Source organism: Eretmochelys imbricata, chromosome 1 (assembly GCF_965152235.1).
Source record: "Eretmochelys imbricata isolate rEreImb1 chromosome 1, rEreImb1.hap1, whole genome shotgun sequence".
NCBI lineage: Eukaryota > Metazoa > Chordata > Testudines > Cheloniidae > Eretmochelys > Eretmochelys imbricata.
The window spans coordinates 81,769,737-81,782,399 of NC_135572.1; positions in this window are offsets into that span (position 1 = coordinate 81,769,737).

The window sequence follows — 12,663 nt, forward strand, 5'->3', positions numbered from 1 at the left end:
ATCGCCTTAACTGAGGACTTATTCTTATATCAATGTATATCAGGAATAACTCCACTAAAGTCAATAGAGTTACACCCGTGTAAAACTGGTATGAGAAGAGAATCAGACCCAAAGGGCCAAAGTCTTTATTATTTGAGCGCAACTGGTAAAAACACTGAAGACGTAATTCAAACTATGTGTGAGTGATCCCACTCAACAAATTAATGTTTCCTTATTTTAATGCAAATTAACCAGAATGTCTGTCTGTTCTACAGTGTAATAAAACTACAGCTATGATAAATAGTATTTATTACCCAAAACCGAACACCCACAATCAACTAAGTTCTTACCAGGTTTTCCTTGATTTGCTTTTAATTGGAATTTAAGTTTTGTTTACCTTAGTTTATATCATCATATTTGTATTTCCCTAATACTTCTAGTATTTACAACTGGATTATAGCCCAGTGAATGGTAAATTTCACTACTTTTTCTAATACTCAAACTGGCTTTCTTTAGACTAGTGGATCTGAAGGAATTGGCAGTGCTATGACTGTACAACATTATAAAATGACTTCAATCATAAGATGGTGTCCATTACACACCAGCCTGTGGTTCTGTCCCTAGCTAAGTGCAGCCTAAACAGTTCATCACATTCAAAATCAAGGCATGAGGTTCAACTTTCTAATCATAGCCATATACAGAATTTATGTTAGCAATACCCTTGTAAGAAGCGTCTCTCAAATTATGCCAGTCAAGATTTAAAAATCCAGCTGTTTCTATTTTTTTTTCCTTTCTCAATCCCATCCTACACAGATTCATTGTTATAAAAAGCGAGCTATAAATAAATATATAGACACACATTACAATGTCTGTATATTATTTTCTCCAAATACTCCAAAGGAGTATTTGGGGTTCAGGGGGTTCCCTTGTTAAAATTCTGCTAACCAGTTTAATGAAGGTTGGGAAGTTTAGCCTGCCTATGAAGGCTAACCAAATCTCTGAATACTGTGAATTCATCCCTTCCAGAGATGACATATAAATTACTTCTTAGTAAATTACTTACAAGTGTTTTGCCTTTAGAATAGACCAGATTACAATTACTTTGAAGAAAAAAATCCAGGAGAGGATTCTGCTTGGCACACTTATAAAGTCTGCAGACTATTCAGATTATACAAATTGAACACTATGCTATACTGTTAATTAACTCCACATATTTTTGCAGGAAGAGAGTATAAGTATTTTTAGAAAAGTGCTGTTTAATATGTTTACACACATACACCAGGTTTGTCACTGGCTAAGAGGGAAAACTTTTGTTTGGAATCCTTTGTTAACATACTGGCAGCACATCACTGCAAACAAGTGAAGTGAATGTTTAGAGGCATAAAAACAGTATAAAGATAAGTGTTATTTTGGGCCAGCTCTGGTAAGTTTTATATCCATCTCTCAGCTGACCTCATTGCTCTAAACATCCCATAAGGACAGAGTGAAAAATGGGATGAACTAACTGGTTCAATTTACCTTGTGCTGCATCGCTAACAAAATAAAGATGAGTGTGACATCTATCAGTTTCCTGGTATTCATTTGCCATGTTACCACCCACATCATTTTATTTTTCTCTATTCTGCCCTTTATACCATTTGATCTTAGAAATAAGAAAAAGATACAGATGATGTCTAGTGCTCAGTGACTGAGTCACTGAATCTTAGAGAATTGAGAATATCAAAGAGCTCAGGGTCAGTAAAACACCTCTCTGAACACATTTGAAACTTCTCCAGAAGAAAAATACACTTCTTAAATATCAGAATTCCAAATTTTAATTATGCTGTCTTGAGCTATATAGAGTAGAAGAGTATGCAACAAAAATGAGAGAAAAAGATAAACACACTAGATACAAACATGATAGGTCTAAGGCACTAAAAGTAAACCTCTCTACCCTGTTCAAACAAAGTCTTTGTTTCATTGTAGGTAGAAATTCAACATAGGAATACAATGCTGATCACGGAAGGATTATACCTGTCATGTATTAGCATATATGGCAAAATGCCGATGAAAGGAACGGATGCTGATATTCTAGGTTTAAGTCAAACAAGTACAAATCAAACACAATGCAAAATGTCTGTAAGCTAATGTCAGATTTTGAAAGGAGATTTTGCAAACACAAAGAGAGAGCGAGAGAGAGAGCGTGTGTATGCCTGATGGGGCATAGGGTTTTGTTGTATAAAGGTTTTAACAGCATGAATTTGAAATGGTTACATTACACACATCACAAAGGTACAAGGACAACTTTATTCCTAATGAAATAATTAAAATCTTTATGTCACAACAACACAGTGTCATATATTCTCTCTTTTATACAGAAAAAAAAACCATTAAAACTAGAATGTCAGCATCCATTCCTTTCATGGGTATTTTGGTCTATATGCTGCTACTACATGACAGGTGTAATCATTAAGAACATAAGAAAGGCCATACTGGGTCAGACCAAAGGTCCAACTTGCCCAGTATCCTGCCTTCCAACAGTGGCCAATGCCAGGTGCCCCAGAGGGAATGAACAGAATAAGTAATCATCAAGTGATCCATTCCTTGTCGCCCATTCCCAGCTTCTGGCAAACAGAAGTTAGGGACACCATCCCTGCCCATCCTAGCTAATAGCCATTGATGGACTTATCCTCCATGAATTTATCTAGTTCTTTTTTGAACCCTGTTATAGTCTTGGCCTTCACAAGATCCTCTGGCAAAGAGTTCCACAGGTTGACTGTGCGTTGTGTGAAGAAATACTTCCTTTTATTTGTTTTAAACCTCCTGCCTATTAATTTCATTTGGTGACCCCCAGTTCTTGTGTTTTAAACAAAGTTAAAATTGGAATCTTCAGGGCCTAAGAGATATCTTGATATTTGTAGAATGCGATCTACATCAGCATTAATACGGCGATGTATGAAGTATCAGTAAGTACAGAGGAAAGGAAAGTCTTGGTACTGACTAAGTTACTTTACACCTTACAGGAATTATAAACTTTGGATCTCTCTTATTGTCTGTTGTGTTCAGACATGGTTTCCAAGAGGGGACTGTCAAAGGCCACACATTCAAGAGACAGTAGAATGTCACATTAATGGCATAAAACTTTGTCTGACAATGATGTTTAGAAGCTGTGTATTTCACACAGATACCACAGACTGCTTAAATACTCTACCATAGATTAAATGTTGTGAAGCAAGTGATTTTTAGAGCCTTTGGTTAGACTGCACTTAAAGTCATGTGACCATATTAAGTTAGCTAGCTCTGTAATTAGTGTCCACAATTATATATTAAAAGAAGGCTGGTCTCTCCTTGAAGAAGTCCCAGGCAATCTATAATAATACATTGTATTTATATAGCACCATTCATTCAATGTCCTCCAAAATACTTAATAAAGGTAGTTCAGCCTTATCCCTATTTTACAGATGGGGAAGTTGAGAATGAGAGGTTAAGTGTTCAAGGTCAAAACAGAAGGCAGTGGTCAGGTTAAGAAGAAAACCCTGGTTGCCTGATTCTAACAGTGGTACAGGTGAGATCACCAGGCTTGTTAGGGCAAAGAGCACACTGCTCCTCTAGAGTGACATCACAGGAGGGTGGCGTAGGGAAGAGCTTTCACTGTGAGATGGGGGTCACTTCTTTTCATAGGTGCTGGAGCTAGGCGTGTTGGGGGTGCTGCTGCACTCCCTGGATTGAAGTGATTTCAATTATATACAGGGTTTACAGTTTAGTTCAATGGCTCTCAGCACCCCCGCTATGCAAATTGTTCCAACATGCCTGCTTCTTTTGATCTCCTGCCCATCATACAAGACAAAGAAGCCATTCTATGAAAGAAAAAATCAAGCGTGGTTATGGTTTTGTGAAGTCCTCTGTCTCACATTGGTCTTCTTGCTGCAGTCTGGACCTGAGGGGAGGAAAAAGGCCCCCATGGTACTGAAGGAGTTGTCAAGGCTTGTAAATGTCTTACATTCTTGTTCAATTTCCCATTGCTGACATCCTTCCCCTTCTTTCTCCTTCACCGATACAGATTATTTTAGCTGCTTTTGTAATCTCATTACCACACTGGTTACTCCTTCCTGTTACAGCAAGGTCCTTCCTGCAGATAAATGGAAAGAAACACTACAAACTTTAAAAAGAAGCAGTAATTTTAAACTTCAAATTATTCAACATTTTAAATCCAAACCCCAAACTAGGGAATGCATTGGTGCTTACAGCAACTTCCCTGCAATTAAACTCTGCTCAGGACTTTTTGGCTAATAGCAGAGCCAGAATTAGAAGTGGTCTTTTAAGCAAAGTATGTTGTGAGCAGGAGGAAGTTGGGGAACTTTGCAGATAAAAGTACAATAATGCTACTGCATTAGAGTAACTGAAGGAAGCTTGTATTATAAGTACCCTATAATTTTTTCCTGGTTTAGACTAAGTGTGGTTTCATTTTCACAAATAGCTATGTTAATCACTTCACTTGGTCATTTTGCTATTGATGTCTCATGCCAATGCTTAACCTCACTGGGTTAAGTCAGGATTTTTACAGTTTTAGATATTTGTGAGAAGACACTAAAAATGACTGCAGTCAACAAAACTGACCTTTCTGAAAGTGATCCAGCCATCAGTGGTCTAAGAACTACATCTCCCACAGCAGATGTAACATCATCTGGCACCCATTGTCATAAAGATATTTGTCTGATGTACGAGTAACATACAAATGAAAACAGGGACTGTTGGAGATGGATGTGATTTCCAAGGAAGCACTTGTCAGTCAAGACTGTGGAGAATGAGGAAGTTGTGTATATTTTTATAAGTATTATGTGCACCTCTTATCCGTTAGCCTGCCTGACTGTCAGGTGTTAAATACAAGGGGACAGTAAATAGGAGATGAAAAAATGGCAACGATAAGTCTCCTTCAGGCAACAGTGCAGGAGCATTCCCCAGCTACTAATTGAGGAATGCTCCTGCTTGACTCCCAGCAGGCTGGAATAACTTACTCTTCCCAAGGCTGAAAGCCTAGGATCAAAGGGGATCCTAACCTTAAAGATGCTGGCCTAGAGAAGGAGAGGAGTAAGGTTGTCAGAAGCTTGAGAATGAAGACACAAACAGAGAGCATGATCATAGAATCATAGAATATCAGGGTTGGAAGGGACCTCAGGAGGTCATCTAGTCCAACCCCCTGCTCAAAGCAGGACCAATCCCCAATTAAATCATCCCAGCCAGGGCTTTGTCAAGCCTGACCTTAAAAACTTCTAAGGAAGGAGATTCTACCACCTCACTAGGTAAATCATTCCAGTGTTTCACCACCCTCCTAGTGAAAAAGTTTTTCCTAATATCCAACCTAAACCTCCCCCACTGCAACTTGAGACCATTACTACTTGTCCTGTCATCTTCTACCACTGAGAATAGTCTAGAACTTTGGAACCCCCTTTCAGGTAGTTGAAAGCAGCTATCAAATCCCTCCTCATTCTTCTCTTCTGCAGACTAAACAATCCCAGTTCCCTCAGCCTCTCCTCATAAGTCATGTGTTCCAGACCCCTAATCATTTTTGTTGCCCTCCGCTGGACTCTCTCCAATTTTTCCACATCCTTCTTGTAGTGTGGGGCCCGAAACTGGACACAGTACTCCAGATGAGGCGTCACCAATGTCAAATAGAGGGGAACGATCACGTCCCTCGATCTGCTGGCTATGCCCCTACTTATACATCCCAAAATGCCATTGGCCTTCTTGGCAACAAGGGCACACTGTTGACTCATATCCAGCTTCTCGTCCACTGGGTCCTTTTCCGCAGAACTGCTGCCTAGCCATTCGGTCCCTAGTCTGTAGCGGTGCATTGGATTGTTCCATCCTAAGTGCAGGATCCTGCACTTATCTTTGTTGAACCTCGTCAGATTTCTTTTGGCCCAATCCTCCAATCTGTCTAGGTCCCTCTGTATCCTATCCCTACCCTCCAGCGTATCTACCTCTCCTCCCAGTTTAGTGTCATCTGCAAACTTGCTGAGGGTGCAATTCACACCATCCTCCAGATCATTTATGAAGATATTGAACAAAACCGGCCCCAGGACAGACCCTTGGGGCACTCCACTTGATACCGGCTGCCATCCAGACATGGAGCCATTGATCACTACCCGTTGAGCCCGACAATCTAGCCAACTTTCTACCCACCTTATAGTGCATTCATCCAGCTCATACTTCTTTAACTTGCTGACAAGAATATTGTGGGAGACCATGTCAAAAGCTTTGCTAAAGTCAAGAAACAATACATCCACTGCTTTCCCTTCATCCACAGAACCAGTAATCTCATCATAGAAGGCGATTAGATTAGTCAGGCATGACCTTCCCTTGGTGAATCCATGCTGACTGTTCCTGATCACTTTCCTCTCGTGTAAGTGCTTCAGGATTGATTCCTTGAGGACCTGCTCCATGATTTTTCCGGGGACTGAGGTGTGGCTGACTGGCCTATAGTTCCCAGGATCCTCCTTCTTTCCTTTTTTAAAGATGGGTACTACATTAGCCTTTTTCCAGTCGTCCAGGACTTCCCCCGATCGCCATGAGTTTTCAAAGATAATGGCCAATGGCTCTGCAATCACATCTGCCAGCTCCTTTAGCACTCTTGGATGCAACGCATCCAGCCCCAGGGACTTGTTCACGTCCAGCTTTTCTAAATAGTCCCTAACCACTTCTTTCTCCACAGAGGGCTGGCCACCTACTCCCCATGCTGTGTTGCCCAGAGCAGCAGTCTGGGAGCTGACCTTGTTCGTGAAGACAGAGGCAAAAAAAGCATTCAGTACATTAGCTTTTTCCACATCCTCTGTCACTAGGTTGCCTCCCTCATTCAGTAAGGGGCCCACACTTTCCTTGGCTTTCTTCTTGTTGCCAACATACCTGAAGAAACCCTTCTTGTTACTCTTAACATCTCTTGCTAGCTGCAGCTCCAGGTGCGATTTGGCCTTCCTGATTTCATTCCTACATGCCCAAGCAACATTTTTATACTCTTCCCTGGTCATTTGTCCAATCTTCCACTTCTTGTAAGCTTCTTTTTTATGTTTAGGATCCGCAAGGATTTCACTGTTAAGCCAAGCTGGTCGCCTGCCATATTTACTATTCTTTCGACACATCGGGATGGTTTGTCCCTTTAACCTCAATAGGGATTCTTTGAAATACAGCCAGCTCTCCTGGACTCCTTTCCCCCACATGTTATTCCCCCAGGGGGATCTTACCCATCAGTTCCCTGAGGGAGTCGAAGTCTGCTTTCCTGAAGTCCAGGGTCCGTATTCTGCTGCTTACCTTTCTTCCCTGTGTCAGGATCCTGAACTCAACCAACTCATGGTCACTGCCTCCCAGATTCCCATCCACTTTTGCTTCCCCTACTAATTCTTCCCAGTTTGTGAGCAGCAGGTCAAGAAAAGCTCCCCCCCTAGTTGGTTCCTCCAGCACTTGTTCCAGGAAATTGTCCCCTACATTTTCCAAAAACTTCCTGGATTGTCTGTGCACTGCTGTAGTGCTCTCCCAGCAGATATCAGGATGATTAACGTCTCCCATGAGAACCAGGGCATGCAATCTAGTAGCTTCTGCGAGTTGCCGGAAGAAAGCCTCATCCACCTCATCCCCCTGGTCCAGTGGTCTATAGCAGACTCCCACCACTACATCACTCTTGTTGCTCACACTTCTAAATTTAATCCAGAGACACTCAGGTTTTTCTGACAGGTTTCAGAGTAACAGCCATGTTAGTCTGTATTCTCAAAAAGAAAAGGAGTACTTGTGGCACCTTAGAGACTAACCAATTTATTTGAGCATAAGCTTTCGTGAGCTACAGCTCACTTCATCGGATGCATACTGTGGAAAGTGTAGAAGATCTTTTTATACACACAAAGCATGAAAAAATACCTCCTCCCACCCCACTCTCCTGCTGGTAATAGCTTTTCTAAAGTGATCACTCTCCTTACAATAAGAAAAGGAGTACTTGTGGCACCTTAGAGACTAACCAATTTATTTGAGCATGAGCTTTCGTGAGCTACAGCTCACTTCATCAGATGCATACCGTGGAGTGAGCTGTAGCTCACGAAAGCTCATGCTCAAATAAATTGGTTAGTCTCTAAAGTGCCAGAAGTACTCCTTTTCTTTTTGCGAATACAGACTAACACGGCTGTTACTCTGAAACCTCTCCTTACAATGTGTATGATAATCAAGGTGGGCCATTTCCAGCACAAATCCAGGGTTTAACAAGAACGTCGGGGGGGGGGGGGTAGGAAAAAACAAGGGGAAATAGGTTACCTTGCATAATGACTTAGCCACTCCCAGTCTCTATTCAAGCCTAAGTTAATTGTATCCAATTTGCAAATGAATTCCAATTCAACAGTTTCTCGCTGGAGTCTGGATTTGAAGTTTTTTGTTGTAATATAGCAACTTTCATGTCTGTAATCACGTGACCAGAGAGATTGAAGTGTTCTCCGGCTGGTTTATGAATGTTATAATTCTTGACATCTGATTTGTGTCCATTTATTCTTTTACGTAGAGACTCTCCAGTTTGACCACACAACAGAACCACTAACCCAGGAACCTATTCTTGCAACAAAGCCCATAGCCAACTGTGCCCACATATCTATTCAGGGGACACCATCACAGGGCCTAATAACATCAGCCACACTATCAGAGGGTCGTTCACCTGCACATCCACCAATGTGATATATGTCATCATGTGCCAGCAATGCCCCTCTGCCATGTACATTGGTCAAACTGGACAGTCAATGAGTGGTCACTTTAGATAAGCCATTACCAGCAGGAGAGTGGGTTTGTGGGGGGGGGGGGGTGAGAAAACCTGGATTTGTGCTGGAAATGGCCCAACTTGATTATCATACACATTGTAAGGAGAGTGATCACTTTAGATAAGCTATTACCAGCAGGAGAGTGGGGTGGGAGGAGGTATTTTTTCATGCTTTGTGTGTATAAAAAGATCTTCTACACTTTTCACAGTATGCATCCGATCAAGTGAGCTGTAGCTCGTGAAAGCTTATGCTCAAATAAATTGGTTAGTCTCTAAGGTGCCACAAGTACTCCTTTTCTTTTCAGGTTTTTCTGCAGTTTCATACCAGAGCTCTGAGCAGTCATACTGCTCCCTTACATACAGTGCTACTCCCCCACCTTTTCTGCCCTGCCTGTCCTTCCTGAACAGTTTATAACCATCCATGACAGTACTCCAGTCATGTGAGTTATCCCACCAAGTCTCTGTTATTCCAGTCACGTCATAATTCCTTGATCCATGCAGAACAGTCTGCTTCTCGCAGTCAGAGATGGGGGGTTAGCTGGGCTGAAAGGGACTAAAATTCTGGCAAGGAAGGATTAAGGGTTAGATAAAGGAAAATACATATATGGGATTCTTTTTTGTTTTAACCCTTAGTTCTGTGTGCTATGTGCCCTTGAGTGAAAGAATAAATAATGCTTTGTGTTAGAAAAAAAACTGTTTGAGTCATATGAGTTATATGCACCTGTTATCTATTAGCCAGTCAAAGATTCCCAGAGGAAGAGAGACTTACAGGTGCCAAACTCAGCAGGATCTGTCAGATTAACACAGTTGGGAAATGGGGGGTGGGGTGCTGCACCCCAGACATCCAGTTTGAGTGTGGTTGGATTGTGTGGTTCTATCCAAAGAAGGAGAAGGTAGTGAAGTACTGAAGGGACTAAAAGAGGCCCAAGGCACAGCTCACCCAGTAACCATGACAAAAACTTACTAATACCAATCAAGTTTCAATGCTGACAACAGAGTTGAAAACACTAGTTACAAGGACCTATCCTCATGCAACCCAGGGGATGCTTCACAAGTGGGACAGTGGTAGCAGCAATGGTGCAAGTAGGGGGGTCCGGTCCACCATACCAGTAAGATATTTATAGCCAGTACTCTGTACCAGAAAGACACAGGAGGAGCAAAACTGAGGCCTCCAGGCAGCCCCATGCCAGCAGCTCCTCCTGCACGGCTGTACCACCCCCAGTCCTGCCCCAGTCCTTCCATGCAGCTGTGTCTCTTGTCTGGGGTCTGTACAGCAGCTCCGCCAGAGGACAGGGCTGGGGGTGGTACAGCCGCATCGGAGGAGCTGCCGGCATGGGGCTGGCTAGTGGCCCCACATTCTGCTCCTTTCGCTGCTGTGGTTCTGGAGAGCCCTGCAGTTCAGAAGTCTCTAGTGCAGCAGGAGGAGGACAGAGCCCCCCCGCCACCCGGGAAACGAGGGATGGATCATGGGGAGAGTGTGGGAGCCCCAGCTGGGGGCTGGGCGGGGAGGAGTGACATAGGGAAGTCATGTGCCCCGCCTCTAGCTGGTGCCTCCATTTTTGTGTCCCTCCCATGAGTGCAGCGTACCAATAAGAAATGAATTCTACTTGCACCACTGGGTGGCAGAGAGTATGTTCTTTACTAACTGTAGCGGGGCAGTTACCCCGCTCTGGAGAGAAAAGGCTAGGCTGATTGGGGAAACAGCCACAACTGGGGCCACGTCCCAATCAGGCCATAGCTGGCCCTATAAAAAAGGTTGTGAGCCAGCAGCTAAGTGAGTCTCTCTCTAGCTCTTAAGAGAGAAGGGTACTTGAGACAGAGCAGTGCTGGGGAGCTCCAGCCTGGCAATTCCCCAGGCTGCAGGCCTTGATAGAGGCCCACGTAGGTATGTGGGCTGGGAGGAGCAGCTGGGGGTCAGGCAGAGGCAGCTGATCCAACCTCCTTGCCAATGATGGGTGGCCATGACAGACTGCAGTTTGCCCCAGTGAGCAGGGGCTAGATGATGACTGGCAGTAGCCACTGAGGCAAAGTGGGTTTAGAGGGTTGGGGTTCCCGTAGGAGGGGAGACCCAGAGAGTGGTAGATACGCTGGAGGGTAGGGGTAGGATACAGAGGGACCTAGACAAATTGGAGGATTGGGCCAAAAGAAATCTGATGAGGTTCAACAAGGACAAGTGCAGAGTCCTGCACTTAGGATGGAAGACTGCAATACACTGCTACAGACTAGGGACCGAATGGCTCGGCAGCAGTTCTGCAGAAAAGGACCTAGGGGTTACAGTGGATGAGAAGTTGGATATGAGTCAACAGTGTGCCCTTGTTGCCAAGAAGGCCAATGGCATTTTGGGATGTATAAGTAGGGGCATTGCCAGCTGATCGAAGGACGTGATCGTTCCCCTCTATTTGACATTGGTGAGGCTCATCTGGAGTACTGTGTCCAGTTTCAGGCCCCACACTACAAGAAGGGTGTGGAAAAATTGGAAAGAGTCCAGCAGAGGGCAACAAAAATGATTAGGGGACTGGAACACATGAGTTATGAGGAGAGGCTGAGGGAACTGGGGATGTTTAGTCTGTGGAAGAGAAGAATGAGGGGGGATTTGATAGCTGCTTTCAACTACTTGAAAGGGGGTTCCAAAGAGGATGGTTCTAGACTATTCTCAGTGGTAGAAGAGGACAGGACAAGGAGTAATGGTCTCAAGTTGCAGTGGGGGAGGTTTAGATTGGATATTAGGAAAAACTTTTTCACTAGGAGGGTGGTGAAACACTGGAATGCGTTACCTAGGGAGGTGGTAGAATCTCCTTCCTTAAAAGTTTTTAAGGTCAGGCTTGACAAAGCCCTGGCTGGGATGATTTAATTGGGGATTGGTCCTGCTTTGAGCAGGGGGTTGGACTAGATGACCTCCTGAGGTCCCTTCCAACCCTGATATTCTACGATTCTATGATTCTACTGCTGAGGCAGAACCCTGAGGTAAAGGGCACTGGAGTCCAGGAGGGGCACCGGGCCAGTGGCAGGCGAGATACCAACCTGCAGAGAGTGCTCCATATGCTGGAAAAGAGCTAATTCCCAGATGACCAGGAGGCGGCGCTGCAGCGGTGAGTCCTCATCTCACTACACCAGGGACGGGCCTGAGGGCTGCATCGGGTTTCGGAAATTGTAGGGAGGGCCGGTTGGGGGAGGCTGAGCCTTCCTAAACAGCCAGGCATGGCCTGGTCCCTGCCCCCTATCTGACCCTCCCCCTGCTTCTTGCCCCCTGAAAGCCCCCCCCCAGGACTCCTGCCCCATCCTGCTCCCTGTCCCCTGACAGCCCCCGGAACTCCCACCCCTGACTGCCCCCCCCTGCTGCCCAACCCCTCCTCTTTCCTGACTGCCCCCCCTGGAATCCCTGCCCCCATTCAGCCCCCCTGTTCCCTGCCCTCTGACTGCCCCGACCCCTATCCACAGCCCTGACCACCACCCTGAACTTCCCTGCCCTCTATCCAACCCCCCCGCCCCCTGACCACGCTGCCTGGGGCACCGGTGGCTGGCAGCGCTACAGCCGCACCGCCCAGAGCGCCAGGACAGGCAGCTGCGGCTCTGCAGCCCCACCGTCCAGAGCATTGCGCCAGTGGCGCAGTGAGCTGAGGCTGTGGGGGAGGGGCCGGGGGCTAGCCTCCTGGGGCAGGAGCTCAGGGGCCAGGCAGGAGGGTCCCGTGGGCCGGATGTGGCCCACAAGCCGTAGTTTGCCCACCTCTGTGCTACACTAACCATGAGTGTAATGCCACTGTATTAGACTGTGATAATCTGTGCTAGTGTGTTGTTGGCCGACAAAAGACTAATTGCTGGATTCAAAGGCATCTCCTGCTTTGCTGCTGTTAGCCTCTTTCCCTGACAATTACTTTGACTCAGTACTCAAATTAATGCACCTGCAGAAAGATATAGCCAATCAT